We start from the raw sequence: 27,267 nt of genomic DNA on the forward strand, positions 1-27,267 counted from the left end.
TGTAGGATTCTTTGTTGTGTGAATGCCAGCTCAGATGGTGATTTGAAGAATGATGAGAGAAGCCAACCATCAGCCAATAGTTTTCTTAACAGCTAATGTTGGCCCTGCATTACGTTTGGCTGGTTTATTCTCCTGAAAACAAGAAAAAAAATAACTAGCTGGGCACTGCTCAGTCCTGGAAGCATTGCATTTTTGTTTATTCTTGGCACCTTTATTTTTTAAAGCAATTTAGCAACTTCAGTCAGATCACTGCTGTCTGAATGAATACATTTCACTGTAACAGAGCTGCATGAATTTCACTTCAGGGAACATGTATGACTGACAGAATTCATTAAGATCAGTGTGTCACCTGTTGAGAAATTGATCAGATTGTCAAAAAAATACATCTGAAAGAAAGAAAGAAAGCTGTTGTAAAGCCCTTTGGCACAGGTCAGAGTGTCTGGGTTTGAGATTGTTCTGGGTCGCCACTAAGATCCAGGCTTTCAGTGACCTCTTGAACTCAGCCACCAGAAGTGTGTCTGCATGGGAAAAAGGTATTGAGCTTGGAGAGACATTCACTTATCTCGGCGGTGACATTCATTTCTCTGTGTCTTTGACCTCTGAGGTCGAGAGACTCTTAGGAAGAGTCTATGATGCCATTAGATGGGGTAATTCCTGATATCCTCATTCATTTTCTGTACTGGCTTATTCCAATTAAGGGTCATAGGGGATCTGGAGCCTAACCCAGCAATCATACAGTGCTTTGCAGGAAAATGAAGGTCCAAGTCTTTAGGGTCATGGTGCTTCCTGTCTTACTGAATGGTTGTGAGACTTGAACCCTAACCAGTGATGCAAGGCGACAACTGGATGTCATTGGTACTAAGTCTCTTTAGAGGATCCTTGGGTACTGCTACAGTAACTTTGTATCAAATGAGTGGTAACTTAGGGAGACTCAGATGAGAGGTATTACTTGCATGTTAAGGGAACATCAGCTGTGACATTTTGGCTATGTGGCGTCTTTGTCTGTGCATGATCCAATGCAGTATTGAGGAAGCCAGTGGCTGGAAAAACCCATGGCGATGCCCATGTTTCACCTGGCTGTGGCAGATAAATTGTTGCTTTCAATGCAAGGGATGTGCAGGTTGTCTGGGTGGTTGCCATCCAGGGCCTAGGGCAGGTCCATCATGTGATTGGTGCAGTGATGGATGGCACCGGTGCATTCTCCCAGAACTGGCCAGGTCAAAACATGTCCTGTCCTGTGGCATATAGTGTTGCGATTACTAATTAATGGCTGTCCAAGGCACTTCTTAATTAATTGACAGACACATTTTTTGATAATTAATTACAATGACAGCTGTTCTTTTGGCTCCAGTTTCTCAAATGTTTCCTGTCAAGACTTTGAGACTATTTCCATTGATGCCACACAATTACACCTGTGCCCATTGTGGACTACAAACAAATACAGTATGGTTGTGTCAACATGGCACACTGTGCCTCTTCACTGCAAATAGGAGGAAATGTGGGTGTAAATTAGCATGTACTGATGGCTCAATCTCAAGAACTGTTTTCAGCACAGATGGGCGACAACATCACCGGTTTTTAATTCTGAATTGGCATTTGTCCTTGTTGCTTCTGTTTGATAGAAATTCAAAGAAAAGAACTATGGGTACTCAAACACTGCAGAGGCTTTATGAGGCATTGACGTGCACCCCCACCAAAAACACCATGCTGTTTCTGCTGTGTTGCTTGAACCACAACAAAATAGAAGAAGCTGACAGCTTACAATGAGCCCTCTTGCTCTATTTATGAAATCCAGTATGGCCCCTCATCTGTGATGTCACATGAGAAGGGCTGATATGACTGCTTTCTAATATTTTGGAGAATATCTTGACTATCCTCAGGACAAACACCTGTAGTTGTTGCAGTTGAGGCGCCTGCCCATTCCTTTTAATGAAAGGGACACATCCTTTCTTTCCCTCTGTTGGGGTGATAGTTGTCTCCCAAGTGGAAGCAAATATTGTTTCCAACAACAGGAAAACAGCGTCTCCATACATATTGTAGATTCCTGTAGATTGGGTACTACTTGTGACAGCGAGGCCATTTTCTCAATGCAGCGCCTCTAGCCCCCCAGTACCAATTACAGTGCCTTGCAAATTATTCACCCCCTTGGGCTTTTACACATTTTAATTTGTTAATACCATTTTGAATGCAAAAAGTAATTCAGGCTCTATATTAAAATTTGTACAATTATCCACCTTAAACTAGGGAGGGGTGTTATTTCAAAAATTTGGAAAGCTATAAATGTTTGCATGGAATATGGAAATATACAGGGAATAAACCATAGCAGGGTAAATTTTGGGTCATTTGGTTCCAAAAACCCATATGGACGGAGCCAGTGAAGATATCGTGTTCAAAAATCACCAAAAATATCAACAAAAATGTCATATCTTGAGAACCGCTGCACCTAGAGACTTGAAATTTGGCTCCAAATGTTGCTTGACCCCAAGTTTATAGTCAACTTCTATACTAACAATAAGCCTATCTGGTGTTTTTTAAGAGTAATTGACAAAAGGCCTAATTTCAGTTCATATGTTACGATCAATTGTAACAAACAAAATCTATGTAGTTTTTATTTCAGGAACATCAGTTGAGTATAATCATCACATGTAAAGAATGACATGGCCACAATGAACTAATTATAAGCAACAGAGTGGTTTTCTACATCAACAACACATATACGACACACGTGTTACTTAAAATTTTCAAATGCTCCGTCCATATGGATTTTTGGAACCAGATGACCAAAAATTTATCCTGCTATGGTTTGTTCCGTGTATATTTCCATATTCCATGCAAACATTTATAGATTTCAAATTTTTTTGAAATAACACCCCTCCCTACTTAAACTCAAACTGAGAGTAAATCTCCAGATTTTGACATACATTAAATAAAAATAAGAAAGCCAAGATGACAGGTTGCATCAGTAATGGCACCGTTTAGTATAGCAAAAGTAAATCATTGCTTTTACAGCGAGTTTACTTCAGACAGTCAGGGGATGGTTACATGTACATTCCCAAGTCATTGAATGTGCCCTGGACTTTATTTACATCAGTTATTTAGACATACAAACAGTATGGTACTCTATGGTAAATAAATTTATCATGTGCACAATCTCTCATTCACACACACAGAAGACTGTATTTCTTTCAGAGTTGTTGTGTGTTTCTTTTTGTATTCCCTCACTATTCTAATTTTTGCATGGCCACTCAAATTTTGAGAACTGCCTACTCCACGCAGATTTACCATAGAGTACCATACTATATGCATTTTTTAAATGACTGGTGTAAATTAAGTCCAAGACATACTCAGTGACTCGAAATGTACATGTATCTATCACCTGACTTGATGAAGGAAAAGTGGCAATAAAACTGATGCGTTATACCAAAAGATTCCATTTATGCAAGCCATCATCTTGGCTTTGATATTTTTATTTAATTTCTATCAACTTGGAGAGATTTGCAGGGGTGGTAGCCAAGTGGTTAATGCGCTTGGTGTCAATGCAGAAGGTTCCGGGTTCAAATCCCACCCCCGCCACATTTCTCCATGTAATGTGGAGTTGCGTCAGGAAGGGCATCAGGCGTAAAACCTGTGCCAATTCAACATGCAGATCCACCTTGGATTTGCTGTGGCGACCCTGAGTGCAAACAAGGGAGCAGCCGAAGGGACTTACTTTTTATCAACTTGGAGAGATTTGCTTTCAGATTAAATTTAAGGAGAATAATTTTAGAAATTTTAATATAAAGCAGCCTGAAGTCCTTTTTACATTCAACATGGCATAAACAAATTAAAATCTGTAAAAGGCCAAGGGGTGAATACTTGCGCAAGGCACTGTACTGCCTGCTTTCCCTATTGCAGCAATAGTCACCAATCCATGTTGGACAACTCCTCTGAGTGTCCTCACAAATCAATCCCATATTACACTTGCTGACACTCCCTCGACATCCTCGACATGCTGACTACTGGAGCGATCAGATCAAAAGTGGATTTATCCACCCTTTGACCTCAGCCCACTTTAGCTGTTTGCTTTAGCTAAAGTTACATTACAGAGTCTTCACAGTGAATCTGCTGTGGATGATTTATAGATGAACAATAATGCTCAGGGGAGAGTATGGTGTTTCAAACAATTCTTGATCAGCAAAAATTCTCTTAATTTTGAAGCCCTTATGAATCGTATCCCTCCCTAGATTGGATGTTAACAATCCTATCATGGGAAAATTTTCTTCGCCCACTTACACAGATTACCTTAAAGCACTCTTCCACCAGCTGCGACATGTAAAAAGTCCTAAAGCATTGCTTCACGGGGCCGTCTTGACACATGGAAGACTTGTCTGCATGTAGGAACGTGCTCAGATGCACCAGCTGTGCTGCAACCTCTAACTCTCGTTGCCACCATGTGAGCCGAGACAGTGGCTCACCACCTGTGGTTTATTTGTCTGGCCACAAGAAGTAAATTAAAAATTTAATGCTGTACTCTGCACAGTGTACAGTCAAGACCACGGGCCTGGAGTGATTTGACCAGGCACACATGAATTGATTTGAAAAAGAATGACTGGAGTGTGTCATTAGACCTAACTCAGCCTAGACTCAAGTTTAATATATACTTAAAAAAAAGCTCTGACTAGCTGAGCCACTTACTTTTGAGGGTCTATCCACTACTTGCATGAAGGTTTGTGACATACTTCAGATTTCAAAAACTACTGCTTGGTCATGTCTGCTCTAGCTCTTGGTAAATTTATTTGTGTTATTCCAGCATGAGCAAACGCAGGATAATATTTAAAACAGAAGCACTGCTTTGTCCCACTTTGTTCGTCTTCATCCAAATTTAACAGCGTACTAAGTTTTTATGGGTTGCAGCTGCTCTCCTTTGTGTATGCCTGATCCTGTCAGGGCGGCACGGTGGCTTAGTGGTTAGCGCTGTTTCCTCACAGTAAGATGGTCGTGGGATTGCTTCCCGCCTGGCCGTTTATGTATGCAGTTTGCATGTTCTCTTCATTTTGGTGTGGGTTCCCTCTAGGTGTTCCGGTTCCTCCCACTACCATAGACATGCATGTTTGGTGAATAAGCCTTTTCACACTCTGGGAATGCGCATGCAAGACCAGGTTGGTTCAAAGATCGAGAGGTGTAAAAACGTAAACAGACGCTCGGCCGGTCAGTGACAGCGTCAGTCAAACAACTGCCTAAATCCATAATAAGCATAAGTTTACAGATGCTTTTAAGAAGGAGTGAAAATGCAACTGTTTCACCAAGACATTACAATATAATTATTATAGATAATTATCTTTGAGATTATCCCAAACGCTTTCTCCACCCCAAGAAGCGCACAAGAAAAGCTGCTGGAGAAAATTCCTCTGTGCTTCTGGAGCGATTAGAGATGGTTTTATCAGCCAGTCACTGAGAGCAAATGATTGATCCGCTATGAAATAATTATTTTATATAATGGAGCATCCAGCAGTGCACAACGTTGCATCCAGCGGATCGCGTTGGCCCGGCCAATTGTGCGGCAGTGCGCTGGGTTAAATGAGCGGCAGTGCCATTGAGTCATGCCGCTCTTATCATCCAGCCAGCCGGACTTGACTTCGGATATCGGGTCGGTAAATGATTTGCTGTCGTCATCTTTTAAAAGGCACGGCCTCAACTTTATCTAAATTCTGGGCATTTTAGTAAAGCCCCGTTTACACATAGACGGTTTTGTCGGCGGGTAGTACTTAGACCGAAGTTTGCGGTAGTTCCAGCTGTTTTCGCAGTGGAAAGGGGCGTAGCATTTCGCCGGCGTTATGACCGCCATACTATCCGCAAATACGCGGATAAAACACCGCTAAATCCGCCGAATAAAGCGGTGTTTTGACGCCGTAGCATCCGGCATATGTCAGGCAATGGGGGTTAATACCCAGTTCTATCCTTTACAATCGCAGGTTAAGACGCGCGTGAGAACGGCGGTGTTCTGCTGCCGCCGAAAATGCCCTGTGTACCGCTGGTTAATACCCAGGTTTTTATCCAGGCAAATCCTGCGTTACTCCAGGATCTTTTGCATATAGGCACCGCCCCCAGAGTATAATAGGCTGAAGCAGCAGCAATACATGCCTCTGTCACTGCAGGGGGAGGGAGATCATCCTCAGCCTTTTCTTCTCCTTCCTTTCTCCCTCCTCAACGTGTTGCTCTGTCTCCACCACAGGCCTCCCCTCTGCTTCTGAACCAGACCTTTTGGTTTCCTTCTTCTTGCCTAAGTCCTTGCCGCTGCCATTTTTCTTTTAGGAAGCATACTGGAGCTTTTCTGCAAAAATATCTGGAGCTGGCCGCGAGTGAGAGGCCTGCATGCAGCACGCTAGCGTTTTTATACTGACCTATCGGCCGTTTGGAACGCCGTTTTAACCGGGAGGTGGCGTTTAGAATGGCGTACTGTCCACTAGCGTCGCCGTTTTGTCTGCCTCTGTCGCCGGTTAAAACGCCATTGAGGACGCCGATGTGGGCTCTATCGCCGTTTTACACACCGTTGGTTAGGGATACAACGCCGGCCGCCAGTTACGGCAAAAACTAAACTGCAGCACTACAGGAAGGGGCAGGATGAAATGGCGATTAAAAAGTATCAAACGCCGTTGTTCGCGTTGTCTCCATCGTCACGCGAATTCTCCGGGAGCGCTCCCGGAATTATTCGACATGTTGAATAATTTTTTCGACGATTCTCGGTAAAGCCGGAACTAAGCCATGCCCCCTAGTGCCGGCGTTAACAACGCCGTTTGATCCTTAAGACGACCAAAAACTCTTCCAGGACGCTTCCGGGAGCTCTTACCGTCTATGTGTAAACGGGGCTTAAAGCTTAGAGCTAGTGGCCGGCGATCACCTTAGTATTTCCTGTTTTTCTTGTTGTTTAATGCTGACAAGTTATACAGTATTTCTTGTCTTTGTGATGCGTGATTCTGTTTTTTCTCTCTGTTTAAGGTTCAGCTCCATTCAGAGGTGTGGTATTTGTGCTGGTGACCCTCCTGTCCTGTGCACCAACAGCAGTTCCTGTATATTTGTTTCTGTGAATTGTTCTGTAATTTGTGTCGGTAGCGTGGCCCAAGCAGAGGGTCACCCCTTTGAGTCTGGTCTGCTTGAGGTTTCTTCCTCAGAGGGAGTTTTTCCTTACCACTGTTGGTCTGGGGGTTAGTAAGGTCAGACCTTACTTGTGTGAAGGGCCTTGAGGCAACTCTCTTGTGATTTGGTGCTATATAAATGAAAATAAATTGAAGTTGCCTAATAAATGACAGAGAACATGCAGGGATATGGGCCAGGCAGTTGCTTCATGATTATTTACTAGAGACTCCATTCAGCTGCCATTCACCAACCAGATTCATGATTAATTTGATTTTATTCTTTACGAATAATTTCTTTCACACTCTTGGAAATACAAACATAGTGCACAAGATTTATAGAGGTCTGCAAAGTGAAACAGTGATCAGCTGATTCTATGTCTACGAATAGACGCTGCCTAGGTCGGCAGTGTTTCAAGTCAGGTAAAACCTGAATTTTCAGTTCGTGTGCAGCATAAGTTTCAGTTTTTCTTCATTGGACACCAATACCACGTTTTCACAAAAAAACAAAAAAACAAACAAAAATCTGTCAACGAATCAACACTCCAACGGGAAAAATAATCACAGTCTCTGTCATCGCCGCCCACACAGTCAGTCATGATGCCTCAAGACTGCAGTTTAGCACCTCTTGCTCTTTGACCTCGTGCACGACACCCGGAAGATAGCGAGAGTGTGAAAAGGCTTATTGTGGACTTTAGATTAACCTTAAGGGTGAATGTGTTTGTCTGTCTATATGCAATAGACTGGCTTCCTGTCCAGGGTGTATGAAGTCTTGCACCCCATAACTGTGGGGATAGGCTCCAGCCCTCCGTGACCCTTGATTGGAGTAAGCAGATATTGAAAATCAATGAATGAAGTCACTAGTACCAGTGGTGGGCATAGTTCCGCTAATCTGCTAACCGCTAATTAGCAAAGATAACGTTTTCATCAGCAGTTTAGGTTTTCAGTTGACTTTGAAAACCATCAGTGGACCAATTAGCTTCTGCTAACTTTAGTGCAGCTAACTTTCAGTCCACTAACATTTTTTTTTGCTGGTAAAGTGAGTAAAGCATAACGATCAAATACATTTGTAAACCCTAAAATCATGCAAGTTAGTTACTGCCTGTTGTGTGCCTGCAACAGTCAGGCCACTGACAAAGGAAGCAGGCACTCTCTTCACTGTACCTTCACTGTACGGTGGCAGAAGACATCGAACGCAGGACACATTTCACTCATGGTGACAACATAACTCTTCACCAAACTGACTACATTACTTGAACTACAAAAACACAACAAATCTATACCACTAACAACACTGCTAAACCAACATGAACCACAACAATAATAAAAAACCCAAACCCTGAACTCCCATAATGCATTGCAGCACAACAATTCGTAGTCTTAGTCTTATAATCCCAAACACAGTCATCATCTTTATAAAAAGCAGTATATCGTAGTATTAATAGTAACAGTTTATCTCTGTATAAACACAGGAACAGCTCATCCATGTTGCGTTCAATGCAACTGGTAAAATCTACACCTCATCTGTCGTTGTTGAGCTTCCGCATCGAAGAAAACCCATGTAAGTTTTATCTTTACATAAAAATGTAGCAGTAAGTGTCTTTTCACTTAAAAAAGTAAAGATTTCCATGTACACGCTAAACGTTTGAGAAATACAATAAACTTTTAAAGTCAACCACATGAATATTTTCAAGACAGTGATTATGTTTTGGACTTTATTTACATCAGTTATGAAGAAATACAAACAGTATGGTATGCTAATTTAAATTTGTGTGGAGTAGACAGTTCTTAAGAACTAAGTGAGCATGCGAGGAGATGAGTGAGGAAAGCCACCAAAACACCCAGACGTCTCTGAAGAACTTATTGGCTTCTGTGACTGCGACCGGAGATTCACAGTCTTTCAAGTAGAGCTGTATGACTATGATTGATAACTAGCTTCATAAGCTTACGTGAGTCCTTTCATATTCTTATTAACATTTGTATCTTCTTCCATCTCCTACTGGCTTCAGGTTTCCTCTGCTCAACTAACAGAATGGATTTCCCCCCTGGGATCAAGGATGTTGCCCATCAGTGCCAAAATAGGTCTCCACCAGCTGTATTATCACCAGATATTTTCATCAAATAAAAAAGACACTTGCAGAGTCATGCACTGTCCCAGTAATATCTTTCTTGAATAATAACCAATTAACAGCAGTAGGGACATTTGCTTATTTTATTTTATTTTATTCATCATCATTTTCTGCTGCTTATCCTGATCCGGGTCATGGTGGCAATAGACCAAGAATGTCATCTTATCTTTAGAGGTGTGAGATCTCCTCGGAAATGCAGAAAACCACGTATTTAATCGTATATATTCCATGTAAAAAAAAAAAAAAATCAGCTTTCACATGAAATATTTATTTATATTAAAAATATGTTGCTCAGTTTTCAATGCAAAAAATATCATGAAGTAAATGTAGTCGCAGTTTGGCTTCTGTGTCTCTTCCTCTGTGTCCTGTCTGCACTCTCCTCTGCAAGAGGAGGAGGGGGGTGGTGTGTTTGAGTGTCTCACAGCCTCACAGCGCGGTGGTGACCATAGACTGTATAAATAATGTATATATAATCAGTAATCAGACTGTATGTATCATCAGCTCAGTAATCTCATTCACATAAAATCTTTAGAACAGGGGTGGGCAATCATGTGCCATGAAGGGCCGAAGCACTGCAGGTTTTCCTTGCTACCAATCACCTCAGCAAGTGATTTCATTAATGTTCAGGTGTCTCAGCAGGTGATTTCATTGATAACCAGGTGTTTATGTTCAAGGGAGAGGCTCATCAGCAACCCACCTGCTGAGGTGATTGGTTGCAAGGAAAACCTGCAGTGTCTCGGCCCTCATTGCCCACCCCTGCTTTAGAAGATTGCCTTGCATCAGTGAGAAGTTGGATGTCTAGTAACTTCCTACTTTTAAACTCTGATAAGACTGAAATGATGGTTCTTGGTCTAGCGAGGCATCGGCATCAATTTGACCAGCTGGCGCTTAACTTAGGGCCCCTTCACACATAGTGCGGATTTGGTTGAATTACAGCGAAACAGTTCGAATTAGCACACCATGAAAGATTGCGCCAATGGGCAGGCGTGCACAATCCCAGTACGACAGTTCATGCACGGAACGGTGTCTTTCAAGCAGAAACGCAGTGCGAGCAGCTGTAGCAGCTCGCACTGTGGGACAAGCTGCATCACATCGTGCTGGTGATGTGGTGGAAAATAAAATAAAAACAGCTGTATAATTACTGAATATCACTGGGTTGATATAAATAATAAATAAAAGGGGACGCAATACAGAACCCCACAGTTAAATAACCCTGGATAATAAAAAATAAATGTCACTCATGGGATTCGAACCTGCAATTTACAAAAGCTCTGATTACCAGACAGAAACTTTACCACTGCACTACAGTCACAGGAGAGTGAAATGGCTAAAATCAACAAGCAGATGAATGTATTTTTTCAAAATAGAGAAAAATGCGCTGTGATAACTGACCAAATGGCATTTGTTACGGTGTATTTCTGCGGATATGTGACTGAATCATATAGTCCTGCATGTCCTGTCAGAGAGACGTGACATTCAGATCTCCTGCTGCGTGTCCACATGAACTGACGGTCCGTTTCTCCAGCCCGTCGCAAAAGTGATATATGTTTTTATGTATTTCCATACAAGCACACACACGCGCGTGTCTATCAAAACATGGTAAGTGTTCTGCAGCTGTGCTGTCCAGGACCAGAATGTCTCAACAGCTGTTGGCAACCAGCCACGCCACCGTCCATTCAGCGCACAGACCAAGGTGTCACTCTGTGATCAGATGAGAGGTACCTCACCTGTGGGGGGTGGGGAAGCGAATCACATGCACGCCATGTGTTGCGGGGAGAGCAGAGGGAACACACGAAAAACACGCAACATGTGTTGTGGGGGGAGCCGAACCTTTGGCAAGCCACATGTGCACTTGGCAACTTCACAGTCGTGGGGCACTTAGACGAATTTCACCGCCAGCTCAAAAATGATCGTCTGCTGACTGTTTTCATGCTAATAATGCGAATGGCTGCACATTTTCTAAGTGTCAAGCGAGCAGTGTAGATGTTTGTATGTGTCACCTGGAATTTGGCTGACACCTGCCGCCAGAAGGATCGAATAGACTCTCACAGCGCACTCTTTGTCTTTCAGCCACTGGGGTGCGCGAATAGTTGTAGCAACAGGTGTATGAGGCGTTGGAAGCAGCTATGGTTTTACATGTATTGCATACAATTCCTGCTTCATGCGCAATTCAACCACATTCATACTGTGTGTGGTGCGCCGAAATGGATGTAATAAACCCATTTGACCTCCAAACCCGCTCTTCAGAAAATCTATGGTTGACATCACAGTGTTTGTCCACTATATGGTCTAATCCATATCAAAATATGAGTAATAGAGAGAAAATAAAACTTCATTAAACAGCACAAGCAAGCATGTCACCACCAAATTTTAAATCATATTTACATCATTACATTTTTTGTTTGTTTGTCTGTCTGTCTGTCTGTCTGTTTCATGTGCATCATTTTCTGCATTAGTCACAGATCTGACATTTTTTTTTTATTTCAAATGACATAATTAACTTGAATTGTTTCATGACTTCTTGGTATTTAGCCTAAAATCAACTAGTTTAACCTTGTGCTGCCATTTGTTGCTGTGTGCAGAGTCGTCTCAGGCAGCAGTGCAGTTTAGTGCACGAGCAAATGATTCCCGCGGGTTTCATAAATTCCGGTATATTTACAGCAATCAGACTCAGTTCAAAATGGCATTTTCTTAAGTTGCTCAATTTTGTGTGAGCCTCAGCTACACAGAAAGAAAACAGACATCTGATTTATTTATTTATGTATTGTCAGGGTTTAGGGTATCTAATTAATATCTAATATCATGTGATGTTTTGTTTTGTCCTTCTGGGACATGTGGAGATGGGGATAAATTTGTAGAGGTCACATATTTACTGTGGCGTGATGGCCCTACACGGCCTGTTTCCTCGGTGGAGCTGTGCAGTGTTTTCTGTCCGTCTCTGCCAGCGTCCGTCTGCACAGACCTTTTTTGGAATGTCAGAACTGATAGGAGTGGGAGTCAAACAAAGCTTCCCACTCATTATTTTTCCTAACTTTCGAGCTGCAGCAGTCCCTTTTTCAAACATGAACTAGCAGAGGATTGTTTCACGGCACGGGCGCAGATTAGCGCCACCGCTTACATGTCCAAATGCATGTAGTAGAGCAGATAACTGTAACAATTGTTCCTTTCTGGAAATAAGCACCAAAATTAGTACACATACTCCTTAGACATTACTCTTTTGAAAAAAAAAAAAAAAATGATTGGTCACTTGAATTTTCAAAAGGCAGCCATGTAGGGGTCAGTTGAAGAATTACACAGGGGTGAAAATTAAAATATGCTCCAATCATTTTGAAAACTACACCACATTATTTTCTGATCACAAATATTCCAAAAAGGTATAGTTTGGACAATCTGTGACTGAATGTTCTGGAGTTATGGGGTAAAAACAGCAAAAATGGTGACAAAGGTCAGTTTCAGTTTGTACAGGGGTCAAAAGTTAAAGTTCCTCCAATTTTGGTAAAAAGTGATGCAAATTATTAGTTGAGTTAATAGGGTTTTAAAAAGGAATAGTTTGCACCATGTGTCATGCTTAGTTATCATGTTACATATGTCACATGTCATAAAATCCAATGGAAGTTGATCTTGTTTGACCTTTACTGTGGAGAAGCACTCAACACTGTGAAAACTATTCAATCTATTAATCCTATTAGCACAATCAATATTTTGCACCACTTGTTTTTTAACCAAAATTGGCACAACTTTAACTTTTGACCCCTGTACAAATGGAAATTGACCTTTGTCACCATTTTTGCTGTTTTTACCCCATAACTCCATAATATTCAGTCACAGATAGTCCAAACTATACCTTTTTGGAATATTTGTGATCAGACAAATAATGTGGTATAGTTTTCAATATGACTGGGGCATCTTTTAATTTTGACCCCTGTGTAATTCTTCAATGACTCCTACCTGGCTGCCTATTCAAAATTCAAGTGGCCAATCAGGTTTTTTTTTTTTTTCGAAAGAGCAATGTCTAAGGAGTATTTGTGCCAAATTTGGTCTTTGTTTCACCATTTGAAAGATTCCTCTGTAAATATTCCATTGTCTGCTTCACTATGTGTGTGCGTGATTTCAAACGAAAGCTGAAAGAAACAAAAACTCAACAAGTACGCTCTTTGCAACCGGTGGATTTTTTTTTTCTTTTCCAACCGTGTCCGATGAAGCGCTTTAAAGCGCTAAATGTGTTTCCCCTCTCTAAAAGCATGAGGCTTATCAAGACCTGGCTGAGTGAGGCAGCATTAGCGCAGCATTAACCACTCAGCCCAGGTTTCCCACGGGAGATAAAATGGATCCTTGTTTCACTGGGAAATCGCCGTAGCCATGCTGCTAAAGAGCACTTTGCTGCAATCACAGCACATATTGACAAATACTGTTTCCTTGTTTGGAGCTACAGTCAGTGTGTCGGAAAGAAAGCATCAAAGAATCCATAACCCAGATAGACTGAGTGCTAATTTGGACATAAACAGCAGGTAAACAGGTACTAAATATGCTGCGATTAAAGCTCTTTTCACTGAATGCTGCTGTAGATGCTGAATAATGCAGACGATGACCGAAGCCTGATCTTGGCTTTCGTTTTAAAGTAGCCATAGTCATGAGTGGAACAACTCACAACTGTGTTGCTCAACTCATCAGTGGCATTGCTGGCACTCGGCGCGCTGCAGCTGCGTGCTGAAGAGCAGCCAGATGTTTGAGCTGGTGAAATGAGCCAAGCAAGCAGGAAATGGCTCCACATACCATAGGAATGGTCTTTGAAAACAGGAAAGGAACTTGTTCTGTGCTTATGGGCTGTTTCCTGTGGCATGACCGGAGGCAGGCCTTGTGTTTGACCGTCACAGGCAAAAAAAGGTACTTGTGCCTGTATGGCAGCGGCCTGTTGAGGGTACAAACATGTCAGGAAAACGTTAGTCGTGTTTAGCAAGGAATGAGTTGGAGAGTTTATTTGCTCTGCCTGGAGATCTGATTTCGGGATCTTTTGTTTGGTGTTATTTCTGCACCACATTTGTTTGACGAGTCCACTCAGGGCCCTATCTGGATAATAAGTAATAAACAGCACCCATCACAAGTGTGTTTGGGGTGTGTTCAACTCTACTTTGCTATTTACACAGTGCATGGACTGAGCGCAGAGGAAGGCACATGGCACAAAGGGATTGTGTTTATTCATCAAATTAATCACGTGTGGTTTTTGGCATATGAATTAAGCAAAGCACATTCTCATTTCTCATCTCGGGTTGGACAGCTTGATGATTTCATCATCCATCACCGATGGCTGACTGACACACACACACACCAACACTGTTGTCTCTGTTATCATGTAATTATATATTTACTTCGGGATTTCCCTGAATATTAAATTGAGCACTGATGAATATGTACTTTCAGGAGTGTCACTCAGAGAGATCACAAATGAACGATGGTGGTGAGTCTTTACTTGTATGTGAAACAGCTGAGATGCACCAATCATGGGCTGAAATGATGCTTGCAGATGGTGGAATGTAACTCAACATCCAGCTTTATCACCACGCACAGATAAAAGTAATTTACGACATCAAGAAGAGTTCTTCTGCCTGGAGATATGCAGTGATACGTTGGGACATTGTGAGCCATGTGCAGGCTGAATCAATGTGGGCGCATTTAGCACATTCCAGCACTGTTTGTTCAGAGCAGCACAGTGGCTGTGATGATGCACCAACCAGTGCCCAATTTTCTTGCCAAGCACAGAAAAAAAAAATCATCCATCATATCAAGAAGAGAAATGAAAACTCAAGATATTTTTCTTTAAGATGCTTTGAATTATTAAACTACAGAGGATCTTCAGACAGCACAAAATCCCAGTTTACTTTAAACCGGTTAACACCTTGAGACAGAAATTAGTTCACCCTAAGGACAGGATCCCTAGTTACAAACAGAGCAATGTAATGTATTCTATGAGATGTCAGGAAAACTGTAATGAACACTACATAGGTGAGACTAAGCAACCTTTACACAAAAGGCTATACCAGCACCGCAGAGAGGGTGCAAATGGACCTCAGTCTGCAGTTCATCTTCACCTCACCTGAAAGACACTAACCACATGTTTGAGGACAAGGAAGTTAAAATCTTAGCCAGAGAGAAGAAATGGTTTGAGAGAGGTGTCAAGGAAGCATTCTTTGTGAAACAGTTGAAACCTAGCCTTAACCGGGGAGGGGGTCTGAGACACGCTTTGTCCCCTGTTTACAATGGGGTACTCAGGTCAAAGCAGTTTCAGTCTTTTGTGCATGGTAATGAGTCATTCATGTCATCAGGAGAATCGTCAAGGGAGCCATCAGGAGAGGCTTCTGTCCCATCATTAGGAGGGACAGCTGCCCTGTCATTAGGAGGGTGCTAACTAGAGCACAATAGGTGCTAATTAGAGCTATTGTTTAGTCACTAGCCTATAGCAGTCGGCCTCTCGGTAGGAGGGGTCTGGTTAGGTTTAAAAAACCCCAGCTTTTGTTGGCTTCTGTATTTTCTTCTCTACAAGAGTCAAGACAGAAGTCAGACTACCAGAGCAAAAATTTTAGCTGAGGAAGCTTCTGCGATTTGAAGCGAAACGTCCTCGCATCAAGCAACCCAGTCCAGTCGAAGATTCTAGCTTCTCTACTATGGAAACCACATGGACAACTGAGAGCCTATACATTATACATCTCCAGTAAAACTCAATTTGCATTCGTATATTGTTACTGGTTACAAATATGATGGGTTTTGTTTGTCTCTTTTGTTTTGTTGACAAGTTCAGCATTATACGTCTCCAGTAAAACTCAATTTGTGACCGTATATTGTTACTGGTTACAAGTATGGTGGGTTTTGCTTGTCGCTTTTGTTCTGTTGAAGATTTCAGCCACGTCATTGGTGGCAATTTGCAACCGGAAGCCAGCATGAACATCTGCAAATCATCAGACACAACAGGATTATTCCCATTCTAATGCAGTTCCATCATTTGCACGGTTTATTTTTCTGTAAGTAATTCGGTCGGCGAATTGTTGTGAAAGGGTGTGGTTGGCTCATAAAAGCTTACAGTCTCAACAGCGTCTTCATGCCAAACTGAAAATTCTGTGAGCAGACCCACAGATTTCTTCATCTTATCGGTTGCATTGAGTTAAATCCACGGTAAATCCATCAATCAATCCAGTTAAATCCACGCATTTCAGAATCGTTGTCGCTGCACTAGTTTCTGCAGCTCTCAGCTGACAGTGCCATTATTGACACCCGCGTAGCAACGCGGTCAGGGTGCGGAGTAATACAACAAATGTGAAATGTTGAATATTTTGCCACCGTCCACGCAGTTATTTTATGGTCTACTCTGAAATCTTACACGATTAACCAATCAGATTCGCAGAAAAAATGTAATTGAATTAGAATGTGGCATAACAGGGTTTATGCCTGCAGCTGTATATTTATTGAAATATTTTGCTCACAATAAAACTTAAATATTTTTATCTAAATATTTAATTATACTCTAAATATATTAAATATTTAGCTAAATATTTAATTGTATACTAAATATTCACATGCATATTACATGAAACCTTTAGATATGTAATCAGCAAATTGTTTTGAACTCACATTGTAAACATTAGCTTTTTTTACATTAAAAATTAGATTCAAACATCACCTTTTCAATATAAAAGCAATGAGCTAAACATATAAAGTTACTATTATTGTTTCAAACAATGCCCCTGTTCTTGGTTTCTCTTGAATTTGTTCACTCGTGACCTCTGGTGGAGGACTTGGCTGGTAGTTTCATCTCCTGAAATATTGGCTCTCGGGAAGACTTTAGCGTTGTGATTAATGGTAACCCTCCCACGCCTTCCAGCAGTTTCCTAGCCGGAAAGTGGTTTCTTATCTCCCACCACTTGCATTTAAGCAGACAGTACACATGCAATAATTCAATGCACCATGCTGTTGTGGTATATAGGTACAACATGTCCTGTCATTTTTCTGTGCACAACAAACAGTAATGTTAAATAGCAACACTTGGTGTTGGCCTAATGAGAACTTAAGTTAAACCATTTTTTATCATAGCCTGATGATGTTTACCTGAAAATAGCTCAGGTCAGGTCTTAGTGTGCATCACGTTTAACCCCTGTTTTACAGAAACAAGTACAATACAAAGCTACAATCTGTAATAGGTTACATTCGGTCAGGTCTCCGAACCTGTGTTGGTGGTTCAGAATCCATCATGTCAAAAAACTGGTCATGGGACACAAAGTCAATTCTGTGGTACACAAGGATTCTCCTGAGAAACCTAATACTGAAGACATCCATTCATCATCTTAGGTGATTTGTGCACAGGAACCCTATCTTGACAATCTACAGTGTGTGGTCTATTGCATATAGTGCGACTCCATTTGGGGGTGTCCCCTAACACATGGTTGTTTTCACAACATGGAGTTTCTGTGCAGTCCAGGACCCTAGGTGGCAAGTGGGTTGAAGAAACTCAACTCATATTTATGGGCCAACCAGTCAGAGTGGCGCCTGGTCCTGTCTTTCATACACAAGTGCACCAATTCAATGTAGTTTACTTGCATAGGGCCAAATCACAACATAAGCCCCCCAAAACACTTCAGAGGGTAACGTCTAACCTTACCAAACCCCTTAAGCAAGCTGATAGGCAAGGGTGGTAAAGAAAAATTAGAAGTTTGTGATTGCACTTTGCTATCAAGGGGGTGCACTCAGAAGTGAGAGGTTTTCTCACAAAAGCATGAATTTGCACACATGGTGCACATGCACAGAATCAGGAGGCAAAAGACACAGAATGTTGGAAGTGTAGTGATTGCTACAGTGTGCCAATTAGACTAACACCTCTTGTGGCCAGTGGTAAAGTACATATGAATATTATTCACCAATTACTGTGTATGAACCATGCACTTAAGATACAGTTGGTTTTGAAAGTGACCTCACACACAGATTCCTAACTGAATGGAAGCAGATAGACCACAGTTTCCCTCCAAAACCCATCGCCTCTATCACTTTTTAAACTGAAAACTGTTCATGAAGTAATCTATTTGAAAAGGATAAATGGATTTCTACAGTAGTTTTCTATCTGATGCAGATGCTGAAAGCACTTCACACACACACACACGGACACACACAGACATCAGGGTGCTGCCATGCACAGTGCTGAGCTGCACACTAGGAGGAACTCAAGTTTGAAGAACCTTGCTTGATGTGCACAACATTGTGTGATTTTACTGCTCAAAACATGTCAAAAATATGTGTGTGTGTGTGTGTGTGTGTGGGGGGGGGGGTTCTACAAAAGGAGCTGCTTTCCACGCATGTCTAGCTGCATAATAGTACAGAGGAACATGGGTATTTGATCCTACTTACTGGTAGAAATGTACATGAAATGCAAATATGGCATTTAAAAGTCTTGATCCTGAATATAAGACAACCCCATTTTTTAATGTATGTCCAAGAAGAAAACACCATCTTATATTCACTCATCAATTTCCAGAATCTTCTGCAATCTTGCTGTTTAAAGAGGAATTCATCTTGCTCTACGTAGACTGCTGACTCATTGAAAACTTGGCACAGTTAATATCAAAAAATAGCCTTGCTGTCTTGAGCAGTATCCCTCAGCCTCTCTTTTAGTTGAAGGTGTGAGATATCTGAATTGGAACAGTTAAAAGCACGGACTTAAATAGAACTGGAAGTGATTGGAAAACAAGCTGCACATGTGAGGAGGAGTTTCTGGAAAGAGGGAGTGGCGGACAAATGAGGAACAGGTGCAAGAGTGTGAGGGAAGGAAAACACAAAGCAGATAGAACCAAGAGAACTAAGTGACTGGAAAACTAACGGTGGAAAAATGTGACGTGCTTAAGGCAGACAATAATTAATGTGAGCAAAACAAAAGGGGCCAAACAAGAAATAACGTGGCTAGTCTAAAAGGTGGAAAACAAGAAAACTATTGTTCATAACCAAAACTAGAATGGGAAAGATACTGAGTGATACATAACATGAATACAATAAACATGGCAAACAACCTATACGTTGAGCAGAGGATGAACGACGAGCAGAAACAATTTTCTCTTCCTCGTCCGTGGCAGAATGCTAAGCTATTAGCTATTAGCCTGATTAGCAAACAACATATTCTCATATTCTGCATTTCTGCATTAATTTGTCATGGTATTTCTTTCATTCAAATGCCAACAAATGCCTTTCACTGCCATATCTGTGCCATAAATATCTGTATATGTCGTGACAAACATCCTTATTAAGAAACCCAATTTTTATGCTATCGACATAAAAATACTTTCCCTTACAAAGTCAAATTATTTTGCACTTTAAATTTATTAAGAGTCACAGTGAAGAATGTTTCTCTCGCAAGAGATCCATCTGTTCAGAACCTCAAAAAATGGACTAAAATAGTTTTCATAAAGCACAACATGGCTGTGACAAAGACGGACCTTATTTTGCAAAATCCTTCCCTTATCAGTCCCCGCGGACATTCAAGGGAGGTCCTGCCCATAACCCGCACGATAAAGGGACTTATGATTTATATTGTAACTTGAATCTCTTTGTTTTAAGTGGTAAAACCGGTTCAACCCAGTTGGACATGCACATTTAGACAAATAACAGACTAAAAGTATATCAAACTAAAAATGTAACCATTTAAGTAAAGTAATTACTTAATACCAAAACAAATAGCAAAGAAAACAAAACAACAAAATAATACGTAAACACACAAATCTCATGGTAAGGTCTAATGGCTGAACATGCATAGCATTTAATAAAACTGAATTTGCACAGATGGGAAAACTGAGTTTGGACGTATTTAGCCAAGGTGTATGTAAACGTTTGCGTAGAACTGTACGTTTTTGTAGTGTGAGTGTGTTACGCCTCGGGATGGGTATTGATAAGATTTTATCGATATCGATATCATTATCGATTCCGCTTATTGATCTAATTCCTTATTGATTCCCTTATCGATACCTTCTGTGAATTTTTTGTGTACTAAAAGTAGGTTTTACAGGTTTTCTATGTCAACAACATTTTTATTGAGTCTTAAAGTACGAGGTCTATTAGAAAAGTATCCGACCTTATTATTTTTTTCAAAAACCATATGGATTTGAATCACGTGTGATTACATCAGACATGCTTGAACCCTCGTGAGCATGCGAGAGTTTTTTCACGCCTGTCGGTTATGTCATTCGCCTGTGGGCAGTCTTTGAGTGAGGAGTCGCCCACCCTCTCATCGTTTTTCTCATTGTTTAAGAATGGCTCAGAGACTGCTGCTTTGTTTGATCAAGATTTTTTGAAAACTGTAAGGCACAACTGAGTGGACACCATTCGATAAATTCAGCTGGTTTTCGGTAAAAATTTTAACGGCTGATGAGAGATTTTGGTCTGGTAGTGTCGCCGTAAGGACGGCCCACGGCGCCTGACGGTGATCTGTGCTTCGAGGTAGCAGCGCCTTGCCGTTTCAAGTTGAAAACTTCCACATTTCAGGCTCTGTTGACCCAGTAAGTCGTCAGAGAACAGAGAACTTTCAGAAGAAGTCGGCATGAGGAGTTTATTCGGACATTCCATTGTTAACGGACATTTTGTAATGAAAGAACGTGCGGGCAGAGTCGCATGTCGGGCTGGACCCGACCGCGGGGGGTCGTGACAGGAAAAACACCTCCGTTGGAAACCTTAATGGGCAAGTTGGAACATGCCCAAGCTGTTAAACAATTTCTCAGTTACTCACTTGTTGAAAACCATCAAAAGCCGCCTGAATTTTACAAATGGTTTTCAACACGGAGGTGTTTTTCCTGTCGCGGCGCACACAGAATTTGCGCGCACGTCTTTCATTACAAAATGTCCTTAAACAGTGGAATGTCCGCATAAAGTCCTCATGCCGGCCTCTTCTGAATCTTCTCTGTTCTCTCACGACGTCCTGGGTGAATTAAGCCTTAAATTAGGATGTTTTCAGGTCGAAACAGGCCGACGACGGCACCTGGAAGCGCTGCAGGACATCCCGCTCTGTGGGAAGTCCTTACACCGACAGAAACACCCCATAATCTCTCATCAGCTGTTAAACTTTTCACCGAAAACCAGCTTAATTTCTCAAATAGTATCCACTCGGATATTCCTCACAGGTCCAGAAAAAAGTTTGATAAAGCAACGCGCGCTGTCTGGAGCAGCGTGTGAAACAAAGGAATTCAGCCGAGAGGGCGGGACCACATCTCACTCAAGGCCTGCCTACAGGGAAATGACGTCACCGACACGCGTGAAAAAACTCACGCATGCGCACGAGGGTTCAAGCATGATTGGTGGAATCGCATGTCATTCAAATCCATATAGTTAAAAAAAAATAAAAGGGTCGGTTTATTGTCTAATAGACCTCATAAATAAATATGAAATTGGTCTCTGGATCCTTAAACTCTGGACATAAATAAACTCTACATGGTGGATCCTTGATCTCTGGACATAAACAGAAATAAAATCTAGTTTTTGCCAAAAGCATTTCCTTAGCAGACATTATTGGCATGAATGTCTTTCCATATATCTGAGCTCAGATATATGTCAGGATGTAATTCAGGATGCACGTCAGGATGTAATTCATAAAGAACGCAACACGTCTCTTTTTGGGAGGGAAAAAAACATTTTAGTCGATTGTAGTTTCTTGTCTGTATTGCAGCGTTTGTAAAGAGGTGTCATTTTATTTAAAGCGGCAATTTGTTTTGAAGTTATTAATTCCGACCGGACTCTATCTCAGCAGAGAGCCGCGCAGCGTTTGGAGCTGTGCCAACGGAACGGAGGACGATTCTATTTCTTGACTACAACAAAACAAGAGTCCCAGTTAGTGACTTTAATCCACACAAACGTGTTGACATATTTTAATGGCTTCGAGAGGGGTTAAGAAGCAGACTTACCGCTTCTGAAGAGCAGCGAATCAAAGAACCAACGAGCCAGCGGATCGAAGCATTGCTTCATTGTTCACGCTTCAAAGTGGAGTCACGCTGCAGAAACGGTTGATTACAGACCCGCTGCACGGTCTGTAATCAATGTAGAGAAATTATCATTTTCCCGACAAACACCCCCAAAAACAACGGCTGCTCTGAAGGGCCGATAAGGGAATCATTAAGCAAAAAGGCTTTTGATATCGTTGCATCGAATCATTTCTTAACAATACCCGAAAAGAACCGGTTCTCGATACCCAACCCTAGTTGCGCCATACTTTCCCACTGAAGATTGCAGGCGTAATACAGAAGAAGCCTGCAGTCAACGTGTAAGTTCAGGATGTGACAGTGAAACTTGGAAATGATTTTTCATTTTGTGAATTTCATCACAGATGTATCGTCCCACTGTAAATCGTGTGTTGACGGGAGACCTTCAATACACAGCAGTGTGAGCTGTGTAGTATTGCTCCTGAGTCCAGGGGCCCTTTGGTCCTCAGTAAATGTCTCTATGGTTAACATTGACATGTAAATGAGAGGTGACAGCAGTGTCAGGAGCTCTGTGAGCCACATGGCTATGGGTGATATGATGTGACAGCTTGTCACTGTGATGTTGGTGACCTGAGGTACGTCTACATTTACATGTCCTAGCTGGTGCTGCAGTGATGCCTTGACAGAATTTGCCCAACCCCTCCTACACACACATACGCTTTCCACCCTCATGAGGACACCCGCTGACATAAAACCCCAACTCACCCTACCCCAATCTGACACCTAATTCTAAACCTAAAACCAACTCCTAACCCTCAAACAGCCACTTGAAGGCCCTTGGAAAAGGGAGAACCAACATAAAATGTCCTCACTGGGCAAAAATGAACTCACTTCAGAAGAGTAAAATGCAAATCGGTCCTCACAAACACAGACGTATGAGCAACACACTGACACTGTATTTGTTCCCAGGATCTTACTGCCGCAACAGCAGGCTGAGAATCAAGCAGAAACAGTTCTGGGACTCTCCGCAGTTGGACATGGCATGGAAATAAGCTCAATGGATTCTGCTAGTGATAACATGAAATATTATGTACACTAGGTCAGTCAGAATTCTTGGCTTTAGCATTATATTTTTTAAGATTATTCATTCAAATGATGTGTTACCATGAAAAAAGTCTCAGCCTAACTTAATTACTGGAAGCCAAGCCAGGCTTTTAGTCAGCTTCTAGAATATATTGTCATTAGTAATATAATATAAAGACTATAAGGACTACAGATAATCCACCCACTGAGTGAGTTCACCTAAACTCCACAGACATTTGAGCAAAGCAGCCCCATAAATCTGAAAAGCAGGACACGGACCACAACTTACTCCTCCTCAGTTAGGGGGAGGAGGAGTAACAGTAAGACAGAGGATGGGAAGGAGAGGAACAGTGGTAGCCAGCAAACCAGTATTGATCAATATGTCTGATATTTATATTTGTGCATTTATATTTATATTTGCAAACTGATTGTTTTTTTTTTTTTACTTTCACTTTTCACTTTTGATACTTTTGTGTGCTTCTGACCCTGTGTGCTGCTATACAATGCTGCTGGAACGTCAATTTCCCTGAGGGAGTCTTCCCAAGAGATCAATAAAATTCTATCTAATCTAATGTAATCTAATGTAATCTAATCGAATCACAGCATCAAACACTTCACCCACAGTCCAGCACTCCACGGGGTGGCCAATCAGGCTATTCCCCCCGTGCGTGCACAGCCACCTCCCCCCTCCCTGGGGCCAAGGTCCCCATGTTGGTGCTGAAGGGAGCGTTCAATCCAGTCACTGTAGCCAGGTATGCACTACCTTAGTCCACCCAGGAGGGTACCCAGACAGCCCCATAGCACACTACCCCCCTGGGCCACAGCCAAGGAAAATGCTTCAGTGTACTCAATGACCCAAGCTGGAGATCCCCCAAACATACTCCCAAGGGTCCTCAGCTTGTAACCTGGCACCTCCTAGCCTCCCACCCCCCAGCCATGGGTTGGAGAAGAATCCCCCCAACCAGTCGCCGACTATACCCACCTCTGGTCCCACAGGCCACACCCCCAAACCCTTGAGTGCTCAAATGGAATTCTTCACTTTAATTTTGTGCAAGTCCTTTGTTTCATAGGAAACCTGACAAGACTGTTTCATCATTTGAACCGTGCTACCACCTTGAAACTGTGATTTGTACTGAAATGTGTTCTGCATTCTTTATCGCACTCCAATCAACACTTAAATCTTAAATAAATTATATACCAGATTAGGAATCATTACTTTTAACTCGTTAAGTTGTATGAGTCCTGATGCATCTGTTAAAAATAAAATTAACCATATATCAGGGCTGGATCCAGAGTGAAAATCTGACAGATGCATTTTTGCCCAATGATAAAATAAAAATCGTACGTGTCTTGTTATTCAGTAATCTTCATTCTTTTATTTGTGTGCAGCATACATTGTCACACTTCTTTTAATATATTTATTATACTTTGTTGACCATAGTGAACACTTCTTATTTGTACGAGGTCTATTAGAAAAGTATCCTACCTTATTATTTTTTTCAAAAACCATATGGCTTTGATTCATAAGTTTTTACGTCAGCCAAGCTTGAACCTTCGTGCGCATGCGTGAGTTTTTCCATGCCCGATTCGCTGATCGAGCGAGACCAGCCCAGTGAGTATAAGAGAAATTGTGGAGAGCTGGGCATGTCCCAGCTTGTCCCCTGGCACTCCGAAACAGAGGTGTTCCTTTGTCTTGCTCGATCAGCGAATCGGTCCTGACACGTGAATTGGTCCTGACGCGCGAAGCCTCCGCACGGCTTTCCATGACAAAATCTCTTGTTAAAAGTGAAATCTGCCGGGAAATGGCTGATGTCCAGCTCTTGTGATACCAGAGAAATTGCTCACGACGGTCCCAGCTCCACACAGCCATCCGTTTAGAAATGATGTGGTGTTTTCTGCCTCTCGATGGCAGCTCGGAGCGCGGCGCGCCATGCGCCATTGTGGGGCGTCCTTAAAGCTGTAGTAACAGTCCTTATTCTCTGTGAAGCCCGTAAAATTTTCACCGAAAGCGAGATAAATTTTTCGAATGGTTTCCAGCTGCTTGTCTCTAACAGTTTCTGAAAAGATTCTGATGGAAAAAAAGCCCAAATCATTCCGCCATTTCCTGACAATGAAAATCTGACGAGGGAGCTGGACCACTCCTCACTCAAAGCCTGCTCACAGGCGAATGACGCAACCGACAGGCGTGGAAAAACTCACGCATGCTTGGCTGACGTAAAAACATATAAATCAAATCCATATGGTTTTTGAAAAAAATAATAAGGTAGGATACTTTTCTAATAGACCTCGTATAAATATGATGTCCTAAAAAAAAACTATAACAAAAATTGACTGTAAACAGGATCAAATTTATTGCCAAAATCTTTCAATTATACCTGAATCTATATATGATTTTTTTCAGTTGATAAAATCAATAAAAATATGACTGCATATTTTCTTAATAATAATATATTGAGATACAGACAGTTCACAGAAGACAGTTTCCATTGATACCAATCAAAATTAGAAACAGTCCAGCAGGTAACAATATTCATCATGTCCATGACTAAATATACTAAAACAATACATCACAATTGTACACATATCACAATTGTGCAGTATTTGTTTTAGTATATTTAGATTTTGTTGTGATTTGGCACTTTCTAAGCCGATTAAATTGAAATTAAACATTTTATTGAGTCTTAAAGTAAATAAATATGAAATTGGTCACTGGATCCTTAAACTTTTGACATAATAAAGTCTACATGGTGGATCCTTGATCTCTGGACATAAATAGGAATAAACAAAATCTGTAGTTTTTGTCAAAAGCATTTAGCTGCTGTGCTTCACTTCAGGATGGAATTTGTAAAGAAATACAGCACGTTTCATTTTGGGAGGAAAAAAACGTTTTAGTCGATTGTAGTTTCTTGTGTGCACCTTTTTTTTAATCCGCTCCTCCTGCTCCATGGTCTCTGTGCTTGCATCCGTAAGCGTTATCACGATTAGTCGGTGGAGTCTAAATCTCTACCGCAGGCCAAATTTATATAACTCATGCCATCGTCTGTATATGTCAAATGGTTTAATTCTGGAGTCTCGGAACATTGTTTGCATTGTGAGGAAACGTCAGCTAAAACATTTTGTCCATATGGTGCATTCCTCTGGACATAATCCAGCAAGCAGTTGCCTGAGTGTTGAGGATCCCACCAGCTAGAGAAGGCCAAGCAGATGCCCACATATCACCTGACTGTGAGAGAGAGATGTTTACTTTTGAGAGGTGAAGATGGACTGGTTCTTAACCCTGGGTGGTTTCTATCCAGGGACCCAAGGCGGATCCATAGTGTGGTGGATGCTGTAACACCCAGGACCACCTCATGCTCCTACACCTGATCTGACCTGCCATGTGCCCCTGGTTCCTCATACGCCTGTGTGGGGTTTGATGGTGTTTAATCCTGGATTGGTTTTTCATGTTGAATGCTCCTTTTGTTGAGACAGTGAGCCGTGTTTCTCCATGCAGAATGTTGGAGCTGATGAACAGTAATTGTTAAAAAAAAAAATTCTCATTCAGTAAACATAATGGATGATTTCTCTTCAAAGGAGTTCTTATCATTTCCCAGAGGCTGTGTCTCTCTCTCTCTCTCTCTCTCTCTCTCTCTCTCTCTCTCTCTCTCTCTTGCTGCGGCTCATCCTGCACTGCTGCCTGCTCTCTGGAGGGCAGCCTCAATTTAATACAACTGTGTCAGGAAGTGTGGGGATGCGAAGTGCTGATGAGCCAAAAGTAGCCCACCTCTGCAGTGTGCTGCTCCGTCCCGGCACGTGCCAGCCTGATTAGAGAAGCACATGAACCCACAGTCACATCCCTGTGCACCCTTAGGTTCCACGCAAACACACAACATCTGCTTTTATCTGCAGCCTATAAAGCCGTCCACCTTTTCGGCACAAAGAACCACCCTCACTTCATTACTGACTGTGGGTTCAGTGGAAGGCGCTCACGTGTTCTGTAAGATTTGGTCGTTAGAGTTAAATGCTGTAGTATGAGAC

General features: G+C 41.8%; 1 protein-coding gene and 1 long non-coding RNA gene across 2 annotated transcripts in view; one reads left to right on the forward strand and one right to left on the reverse strand.

The window, feature by feature from the left end:
* Window positions 1-27,267, forward strand: part of zmp:0000001236 (mastermind-like protein 2) — a 215,507-nt gene that overhangs the window by 85,240 nt on the left and 103,000 nt on the right.
* Window positions 970-26,464, reverse strand: LOC117508665. The gene is made up of 3 exons (XR_004560161.1): window positions 26,394-26,464; window positions 20,428-20,429; window positions 970-996 (listed from the first exon to the last, which is right to left on the reverse strand). It is a non-coding gene; the product is annotated as an uncharacterized LOC117508665 (long non-coding RNA).

Source organism: Thalassophryne amazonica, chromosome 4 (assembly GCF_902500255.1).
Source record: "Thalassophryne amazonica chromosome 4, fThaAma1.1, whole genome shotgun sequence".
NCBI lineage: Eukaryota > Metazoa > Chordata > Actinopteri > Batrachoidiformes > Batrachoididae > Thalassophryne > Thalassophryne amazonica.